Here is an 11,080-nt window from a genome sequence, read left to right as displayed (position 1 = left end):
ATTAAAAAATTGTTATTTAGTATGTGATTTATTATTACATTTATGTAGCAGCTTTCCAGATTTCCTTAACATTTTTTTACATTTAGATGCAATATATATATATATATATATATATTAGATAAACAGATTCTTAGCTAGAAGAAACCTTATCTGAAAGGCAACTATAAACCTATCTGCACTGGGGACAGCTTAAATGCCTACCCATAACTGGGGTGGTTTTGTTTATTCTCTGTTTCAACAAAGACAAATATAGTTACCTACTTTTTTGCCTTTTAAGGTAACAACACAACTTTATACATGAAAATCCTGTGGTTTTGGCAAATGGTTTATAATCATGACAAAGAAATTTCCTTTGGTTGTCACATTAAATTCTCCAAACACAGTTTATACAGAATCATTAAAAGTGGAATCAATAGTTTTAGCTCCTAGTCTTTTTGTATGTTAGGATTTCCTAACAATAATCTCTAGAGAGGCAAATAGAGAAAGCATTATTATTCCTATTTTACAGAAAAGAAAACTAAAATGACTTTCCCATAATCAAAAATCTAGCAAAGTGTTTAAAGTAGGTTTCAGACTCTGCTCTTAAAGCCCAATTCTTTTTTACTTTACCACAATGTCTTTCTAGTATGTCCTGATATTAGATTGGGCTTTGTGAATAGACTGCTAGACTTGGAGTTCAAATCCAGCCTCAGAAACATACCAGGTTGTAATAAGGATCAAATGAAGTAATAGTGGTTAAAAAAAAAAATCACTTTGCAGGATACCCGAGACATTTATTATTCAGTTGTTTTTCAGTCATGTTTGACTCTTTGTGACCCCATTTGGGGTTTTCTTGGCAAGATATTGGAGTGGTTTGCCATTTCCTCTCCAGTTCATTTTTCAGATGAGGAAACTGAGGCAGAGTTAAGTAGCTTCTCCAGGATCACTCAGCTATTAAGTATTTAAGGCCAGGTATGCACTCAGCTTTTCCTGACAACATTCTATCCATTTAGCCACCATGCTATCCCCAGCCTAGGATACAGTAAACACTTAATAAATGCTTATTCCCCTTTTCTAGATTTTTTTGCTTTTTTAAATTGTAGAGAGTTTGCAAATATGAGTTGCTGATGTTGTGAAGCTTTTCATTTTTATACCTCTTTTCATCTGTCACATGTCCTAAAAATAACTACATCTTAAAAAATTGATTCCTGGATCACAAAGAGAATACCAGCTCAACAAACAGTATTACAACTTTTATCTGAAAAGGGCTATTTACAAATAGCAGCACTCTGCCAATATAAATTTAATAGATATTTTTAAAAGAAACATTTCTCCTAATAGCTGCATTCTTAAGACCCTATACATTTTTGTTGTTGTTCACTCATTTCACTTGTTTCTGACTCTTCATGACCCCATTTGGAGTTTTCTTGACAAAGATAATAGGATAGTTTGTCATTTCCTGCTTCAATTTCTTTTACAGATAAGAAACTGAGGCAGACAAAATTAAGTGACTTGCCCAGAGTCACACAACTAATAAAGTCTGAGGCTAGATTTGAATTCAAGAATATGAGTCTTTCTGATTCCAGGCCCAGCACTCTATCCACAATGCCATCTATCTGTTCTCTATACATTTTTACAATTAATCAATTAGTTAATATGCTGTATGGTGCAATATCTGTGTGCTCTCAAATATTAATTTGAATTCAAATATCTGTATAATGCTAAATTTGCCCACTTGATAGCCTTGGGAATCCCTCTTGCAAATCTTTTCACAGCTGAGGATTTGGATCTTAAGGAGTTCCCTGTACTCATTGTGGAAGTTCATCTATGATGGTTGACAAAGTGAGTGCCATCTTTGCTATGGTCTCATAAAATGAGAAATTCCTGTCACTCAGTTCTGCTGATACATCCAGGAATGTGTGGACTTTTGGACTTCACCTAATTAGAACTTGGTTCTTTGCCACCAACTATTGACCAAACCTTCAGTCCCTCTTGAACTTGCTCCATTTCTGTGAGCCATTCTCACCGTACTAGCTGGTGCTTCATAAAAGCTGACTAACTGCTTTTATATTACTTTTCTCTCACTAAAGAAGTGATAAACAAATAGATAATGCATAACAATTAGCAAGTACTACTTATTAAGACAATAAGACATCCACCAACTGGTTGTATATGCTACTATTCTTAACTTTCAAAGGCCATTGGTACAACAGCTACTTAGAGAAGTTTGAAACACACATTTTAAATGAGTTTAGTCCCTAAAAGTTGTAAGCAGGTAAGACAGTTCTGTTCCTACGAGGTTGTGGGAAGAGAAAGAGAAAAGAGAATAATTTGAGCCAAATAAGGAGAAGGAAATTGTTTTGGAAAGTTCAGACTAGCAAACAAAACCAGAGGTTGAATTTGGAAAGAAAAAATTTGAAAGAAGTTGAAGAAAATCTGGAAAAAAATAATCAACTTCTGAATTCCGTAAGAGAAGATTGATGGAGGACCAAGATCAAATAAGATAAAGGAAAATTAGGAAGTAGGATCTTAAGAAGACTGAGAAAGGAAAAGGAAAAGACAGTTGCACAAAACTATGGCAAAACAAGGGAAACTAGATGCCTCAATGGAAAGAGTGCCAGATTTGGAGTAAGGAAGACATTTTCCTGAGTTCAAATCCGGCTTCAACTCTTACTATCTGTCTGACCTTGGGCAGGTCATTTAACTCTGTTTGCCTCAGTTTCCTCAACTGTAAAATGAGTTAGAGAAGGAAATAGCAAACTATTTCAGCATTTTTGCCAAGAAATTTCAAATGGGGTCATGCAGAATCAGATACAAGTTAAAAAGACAAGGCAAGAGAAAGATAAGTGGAAACTAATGGAGTTGTAGTTATTTAGAGGTGATAATTGGCTGTAAAAATTTTATTCAGGCACTAAGGTTGAGGTGAAATAATCTTCAACTACTTCAAACAAAAAAGGTTAAAAATAGATATCATGGAGGGTGGGGAAACTGTAAAGTTCTTTGCTTTGAATGTGATATTTGTGTTTCTGCCATAGGCAAATAATTATTTTCTGTGTTCCAAATGTATGCTGATCTCCCTGAAACAGAATGGATGATAAAGAGATTTCTAGAAAGCTTTTCAAACTCTAGTTTTGAGAAGAAATACAAGAGAAGCTCCATTGTAGGTGGAAAAAAATGTGTGAGTGGGGGAGGATTTGAAGTAGAAAAGGGAAGATTTTACCCTTGTTAAGATTGTTGAAAAGTGGAAAATGCTATACACAGAAGAAAGGAAAAGAAAAGGAAAGTTTTAAAGTTTAAAGCTTTTTTTTTTAAAGAAGGAGTTAGTTTGAAAAAGAAATATCTGTTTACTCCCTCAAGGGAAGATCAGGGCCACATAAGATTGATATCATGGATGGCAATATCTTGTTCAAAACAAACGTGACAAATTCACAATTATCATTCTCTCTGGCAAAAGATAGATTGATTTAGGAAAAGGGGATACAATAACCAGGAATGGTAAATATGAAATATTTGGGGGATAGCATATAGTTAGAAAAGGAAAAGACACGTTTCCTCTGGGGAACTCATAATTAACTAGGGGAAAGAAAATACTATATGAAGTGGGAGAAAGCCATTGTCTGGGAAGGTTAGATTGACCAGGCTTAGCTAGAGTCAGGAGAATGGCACTGTTAAAAGGAATGCATTATGAGGGAAAGAAAGAGAGTACTTCATAATGTGGGAGGTCAAAGGAGAACCTAAGAAGGTTAGGGTTCCAGGTCTGTCTAAAGATATGTTACTCAATATCTCAGAAGGTTGTTTGAAGATACCCAGGTTGGGGGATGGACAATAGGTGTTGCTAATAGGTGTTCCTTCCTAGATAGTCTGGAATTATCTGATAATAGCTTCTTCCTAACAAAGGAAGAGAATAAATCACATCAACATGAAGGCATATAAGGGCCTGAAAAAGACTGAGAAAGGAAATAGAGAACATAGCAAGACAAGGCAAGGTAAAGGAGTTACAAAAACTGTAAAAACAGAGGTGCTTCATTAGTAAGGGTCAGAGAAAGAACTAAGGAGTTGCAGTAGTTGGTAATTCTATTTTTTTCAGGTGGTTTAAAGCAACTATTTGTTTACCTTAAAGTAGAAACTGATATCTCCTGTTTTCTAGGGCATATATTCAAAACATAACCAAGAACTTCCCAAGCCATATCAAAACACTTGATTATTCCTCACTTTTGGTGGCATGAATGGTACTGCCTAAAGGAACCTAAATACATATTGCCAAAACTTATAAAATATTGGGAAATTTAATATGAAAAAAAGTGGGGATCATATGGTGACAGGTTGTGTCATATACATACATATATATATATATACACATAAATATATATTTAAATATATATGTGTATATATATATATATATGAGATAACTGAACAACTGGTTTAGGAGATAGCATCTAAGAAAGGGGTTTGGTCTTCTGGACCACCATTTATACTTAGAATATAGATGTAATATACTTAAAAATGGCTGAGGAAAAAATTTATTTGCCTGGTATGTTGCAAATCTAATAAAAAAAAGTTTTACACACACAAACACACAGCCTAGAAAAGGGAAAACTGCCTGTGTATATCTCCCCAAAAAGATACCATAAAAATTATCACAATAAAACGTAAAAATTGGAGGGGGAGATACCAAGAAGTACATAAGCAAAGAAACCAATAGCATAATCCCTGAACTTAAATATATTTACATATGAATCCAAAGTTTAGGCAATGAAATAGACAAACTCAAAGTTCTACTTCAAGGAAGCAAGTTTATTCTCATAGGTGTTACTGAGACTTGGATTAATGAAACTCATGATTGCAATATATCTCTAAATGGGAATACCTTATTTAAAAATGAAAATTACTATGACACAGATGATGAGGATGAGGATGACACTAATTAAAAGAGTGGACATTAGGTAACATTTTAAATTAAGAAAAAACACTCATGAGAGGAAATCCAGGAATGAAAAGGTACAGCATGGTGAAACATATTTGTGTTAAGGTCAATAGAAGGAGAAATAGAAGTGATTTTATCATTAGACAGTCTAGACAGAAAAACAAAATAGATGAAGATTTGGGGCAACAGGTCATAAGCCTGGAATGAACAGTAATGAGGAATTCAATTATCTAGCCATCAGAGCAACTAACAATAGATTTGCCTTCAAAAATAGAACCACAAGCAGAAATTCTGCGAACATTATTCTCATTAATAGAGAGAAACTGATTTCTGGGGTAGAAATGCTAGGAATACTAGATGACAATTTTCTTTCTAAATTTCAGTAAAGAGACAGGAGGAAATTCAGTCATTATCTAACATGAACCAGCCCCCTCGATTTTGGGAAGGTAGATTTCCAAATGTTCTGAGAAATATAACTAGGATCCCAGAGAATGACATTCTATAGGAAAAGGGATAGGAGATACTTAAGAATGAAATTCTATAGGAAAAAACAGAAAGCATTTCTAAAGAAAAGCAAAAATAGGATTTATCTGAATACACTGGATAAAGATAACTCACTAAGAAAAGGTTTTGAAAAGAAATGTACATAATAATAGCCTACATTTATATGGTGCTCATAAGCACTATATCAATGTCAGGTCTGTGTGCTAAGTACTTTAATTATTATCTGATTCGATTCTCCGAACAACCTTGGAAAGTAGATGCTAATATTATCCCCATTTTACAAACGAAGAAGCTGATGCAAACAAAAGGGTCACACAGCTAATAGGCTGGACCTGAAGTCTTCCTGACTCCAATCGCAGCTCTTTATATCCACTGTGCTGTTTTTGTTATTCTTCAGTAGTTTCTGACTTTATGATACCATTTGGGATTTTTTGACAATGATAGTACAATAGTTTGCCATGTCCTTCTCCAGCTCATTTTATAGATGAAAAGTCAAATAGGTAAGTAATATGTCAACGGTCACAAAAGTAGTGGGAATCCAAAGTCTGATTTGAATTCAGGAAAAGAAGACTTCCTCACTGGAGACTCAGCACTCCAACTACTGCTCCCTTTAACTGCCTATGGGACATGGCAGCTGAATTCAGATACTAACTTTGAAAGGCTGTCAGTCATTGCACAGAGAGATTAGACTTCTTTGGGCCCTGAGAGCAAAACCAGGCTCAGGTAGAAGGTGCAATGAGGCAATTTAAATTTAATGTAAGGAAAACATTTCCTAATAATTCAAATTATTCTAACAAAGAAAGGGCTGTTTCCAGAGGGCATTGATTAACCAACTTTGGATCTTTAATCAGAGATAACTAGTCCTTTGTTAGTTAAGATACAAGGATTCCATCTCAGTACCAATTTGACTAGAGGGCCATTGAAGTCCCTTCAAAATTTCAAAATCTGTAAAAATGTTGATCGTGATTCATGTATCTAGAAAGGTCAGTCTTTAGATCCGAGGTGGAGAAACTTTTTTCTACCATAGTCATTTGGTTATTTATAACATATATGGGCTATATAAAATTATCAATTTATATAACTCAAGCAGTGGGAGGTTGGTGTATCTAGCTTTCAGCTCATCATCACCTGTGGTTGCTTTAGTAAATGATTTCATGGGCTTTAGATGACCTGCTGGCTCAACTTTCCCACCCCTGCTTAAAATGAAGACATAGTAACTATGGAGAGTTATTAGAACTGGAATTCAATATCATGGATGGACTGAGGATCTGATTGGATTTGGGGAAAAAAGAGGAAATAGTAAAGGTTGAAATCAAAAGCTAATCATCTTTAAAAAGATTAGTTGGCTCTCTAAGGAAATGAGGATAAGAAGAAATTTATACAAGAGCACAGGGTTGTTCTAAGGCAGGGGCAAAGACAACAGAAATCAGGACGTTAAATAAATTAACAAAATCCTTAAAACTCTAGAGCCTGGGCTATTTACACATTAATTCCCTTTTTAAATGTCTAATACAACATATAAGAAAACAAAGCAAGGAATCACCTGGGAATCAAAGGCCATCACCTGGATTTTGCAGAAATCTGCTACTAGTACTGTCCAGAGTATTTGGAATAGGCCTATCAATCTCATAGCAAGAAACAGCTAATTCTGGGTTTGGAATTGTGCAAGGAGATAGAAGGAGACAAGGCCTTATAATAGAGGGAAGACCAATGCCCTGTCATCAGCATCCTGTGCATAATAACCTCCCAAAGTCAAAGAGCAAATGGGAACCTTTTTACATTTAGCACAACAATCTTTATATCTATCATTTAACATATATTGCTTTGTATTGGTTGTTTATAAACACACAAACAAAAAAGCACTTCAGGAATACCAAGAAAATTATTTCAAGAAAACTTGAGAAGATAATAAATACCAAACTTCTAAACAACTAACTAGGTGGTGTAGGGCAAAATACTAGGCTTGGAAATAGAATGACTCTTCTTCATGAGTTCAAATCAACCCTCAGACCCTTTTTAGCTGTGAAGCTAACATCATTTTAACCCTTTTTCCTCAGTTCCTCTTTTGTAAAATGAAATAGAGAAAGAAATGGCAACTCTACCCTATTATATTTGCCAAGAAAATCTCAAATGGGATCATGTGAAGAATTGGACATAAATGAAACAACTCAACAACAAACTAACTTCTAAACATCAAAGAGTTATATTCACTCAAAAAAAGCAAGGTTAGGAGGATGGTAAAATTTGAGTGTTGGATTTGGCTTTGAGAAAATACCATTCCACTCAAGTTTGGAGACGTGTGCTTACACTGTTAGAATTTTAAGCAAAGGTTTATGGAAAACCTTATTGTATCAACAAACCAAAAGGGGTTACCAACACACAGTTTTGTGGAAACAGATTCATGTATCATGTATCCTGAGGTCTGACAAAGGGGGGAAAAAGGGACATAATACTGAAATATTCCATAAGCAAAAAAAGGACTGTCTAACCACACAATTAAGATACTTCTCAAAAAGATTAGTAAGGGCTTAAAATAGTCCTGTGGCTTCTTACTATGAGGATAGGATAATGTTTTTGTCATTAGAGGAAATCGCACATAAGAATTTCTTAAAATGCTGAGCATGCTTAAAATCACCACCATTTTCCATATGAGTCTAGTAAAATCCAGTAGAACTAAACCATGAGTAGAATTTTGACAGATTTGACAATACCTAGAACATTGATAGTCAAAAAAAGGAAACAATTGTCTAAATGTCTTTAAAATATGCATGAATGTAACAGAAAAGCAATTTAAGTACCTCTTCTCAATTCTTTTCTATTATTGTTTCTTTCTTTTCCTGAAGTTTATACAATTTGAGCTCTATTGAAGTAAATAATGAAAAATATTCCCAAGCCTCATTGTGGTCTGGAAGTGAACTTGGGATCTTAAAGGTTATACAAATTGAACATAAGTTCTGACATGTTCTACTATATGAGAAAGCCTTACAGTATGATCCATCTGCTATCCATGGACTAGTCATCATGAAAAGGTTGAATACTATATGATGTAGGAATTTTTTTGGCTATGATTATATAAATGTAAAAAGGTTCCCATTTGCTCTTTGACTTTGGGAGGTTATTATGCACAGGATGCTGATGACAGGGCATTGGTCTTCCCTCTATTACAAGGCCTTGTCTCCTTTTATCTCCTTGCATAATTCCAAACCCAGAATTAGCTGTTTCTTGCTATGAGATTGATAGACCTATTCCAAATACTCTGGCAGTACTAGTAGCAGATTTCTGCAAAATCCAGGTGATGGCCTTTGATTCCCAGGTGATTCCTTGCTTTGTTTTCTTGTATGTTGTATTAGACATTTAAAAAGGGAATTGATGTGTAAATAGCCCAGGCTCTAGAGTTTTAAGGATTTTGTTAATTTATTTAACATCCTGATTTCTGTTGTCTTTGCCCCTGCCTTAGAACAACCCTGTGCTCTTGTATAAATTTCTTCTTATCCTCATTTCCTTAGAGAGCCAACTAATCTTTTTAAAAATGATTAGCTTTTGATTTCAACCATTACTATTTCCTCTTTTTCCCCCAAATCCAATCAGATCCTCAATCCATCCATGATATTGAATTCCAGGTCTAATAACTCTCCATAGTTACTATATCTTCATTTTAAGCAGGGTGGGAAAGTTGAGCCAGCAGGTCATCTAAAGCCCATGAAATCATTTACTATATATAGATATAGATATAGATATAATATATATAAAGAAATTATGCTAATTATTCAAATATGTACATCTCTCTTGAAAGTCAAGAAAGGGCAAAAAAATCTTCAATGCTAGAGAATTGCTTTTTTCATTTTCTCTTGGATTCCTAACTATAGATTTATAATCTCATAATCAGAGAGTAAGCTGTACTTTCACTGACTCCAAATCTTTGTCCATAAAACATTAGAAAACTTTCATTTCTCTTGGAAGGCTCTGTAGGAAAGGACATTTGTGTAGAGTAATTAAAAAATATTTTAATGTCATGCTGTTCATCCTGAATTATTATAACTTCCTTTATTTTGGGAAGAGAGGGTAAGTGGAGGAAAGGGAGTAAACATTTATTAAGCTATGTGCCAAGAACTGAGCTAAGTACTTTACAAAATACTGATCCTCACAAATGTGATAAGCATTGTTATCCCCATTTTACAGTTGAATAAACTGAGACAAAGATTTAAGTGACTTGTTCAGGATCACATAGCTAGTAAATGTCTAAGAGTAGATTTGTATTCAGTTCTTCCTAATTGCAGATTTGGCAATCTATCTACTGTGCCACCTAGTTGCCTTCATGGGAGGCAAGATGCACAATATTTGTTGCAAGAATTATTTTTTGCATAACTGTTTAATAACAGTCATACAATGAAAACAACTTCTACATTAAAATGCTATGGAAAAAAATTTAAGAGTTCTAAATATTTTACAATATTAATATTGTTGGTTTAGTCATATCTAACTCTTTGTAAACCATCTGGAATTTTCTTAGCAAAGATATTGGAGTAATTTGCCATTTCCTTCTTTGACTCATTTTACAGATGAGGGAACTGAGGAAAACAGTTAAGTGGGTGGCCGAGGGTCATATGGCTAGTATCTGAGGTCAGATTTGAATCCAAGAAGTCTTCCTGCCTCTAAATCCAGCACTCTATATGCTATGCCCCATAGACTAGTATTTTAGAGCTTGTTGTTTGTTGAATAAATGAAGGAGGCAGTATGTTGTAATGATTTTAAACAGAACTTGGGAATGAGCAAGGTGAATCTGGACACATCAAGTAACACCTCTCATCCTTAGTCTCCAGTTGGGTAAAATGGAGAAGCAGAATCTGCCTCACAGGTTTATCATAATGCTTAAATGAAATAGTGGATGGATCATATTTTACAAATTAGAGAATGCTGAACAAATCAAAATTTTTATTGCAAATTTGTAGAAAAGGAAGACTGAGTTTAGAATGTTCTAAAAACAAGAGACCTTTCAATTTCTGGATTTCAGGGGAAAATCAAAACAAAACATATGGACTTTCATATTGATTTCATCCCTGTGTTAGCAGTTTCAGTTACTTTTGAGGCTTCTTGTCGACTAAGCATTTGGCAACAGAGAGAGCTGTTTTAAGGACAAAGGCCTAATAATAGTTTTGCCAAGAAACCATCTACTTAAGTCATCATCTGGAGCTTACAACAGCTACAATTTATTTCCTCCTTTTCTCATTTGGTAGGTCTTTCTACAGCTAGAATCAGAAGGATATCATAATAATAAAAACAATAACAATAATAATAGCTAATAGTTATATAATGCTTACTATATACCAGACACAGGCTAGGTCTTTTTCAACTATTGTCTTATTTGATCCACAAAACAACACTGGGATGGATATATCATTATCACCCTCATTTTGCATATGAGGACACTAAGCAAAGGGCAAGTGGCTTGCCCAGGCTCAGTTCTTTCTGATTTCAGTCTCAGTTCCTCCCAATTCCCTCAGAATCAGTGATTAAGACTTAGAGCTTGAAGACTTAAGCTTGAAGAATTTACAGGTTGTCAAGTTTAACATCCCTTCACTTGAACAAAGGAGGAAAATATGACCAGAGAATGTTGTAACTTCACAAGGGTCACAAAGCAAGTGGGATTCTGAATTATTTTTATTTACTCCATGA

This window comes from Antechinus flavipes, chromosome 3, assembly GCF_016432865.1.
Source record: "Antechinus flavipes isolate AdamAnt ecotype Samford, QLD, Australia chromosome 3, AdamAnt_v2, whole genome shotgun sequence".
Lineage (NCBI taxonomy): Eukaryota > Metazoa > Chordata > Mammalia > Dasyuromorphia > Dasyuridae > Antechinus > Antechinus flavipes.
Note: the sequence above shows the minus strand (reverse complement) of the source record.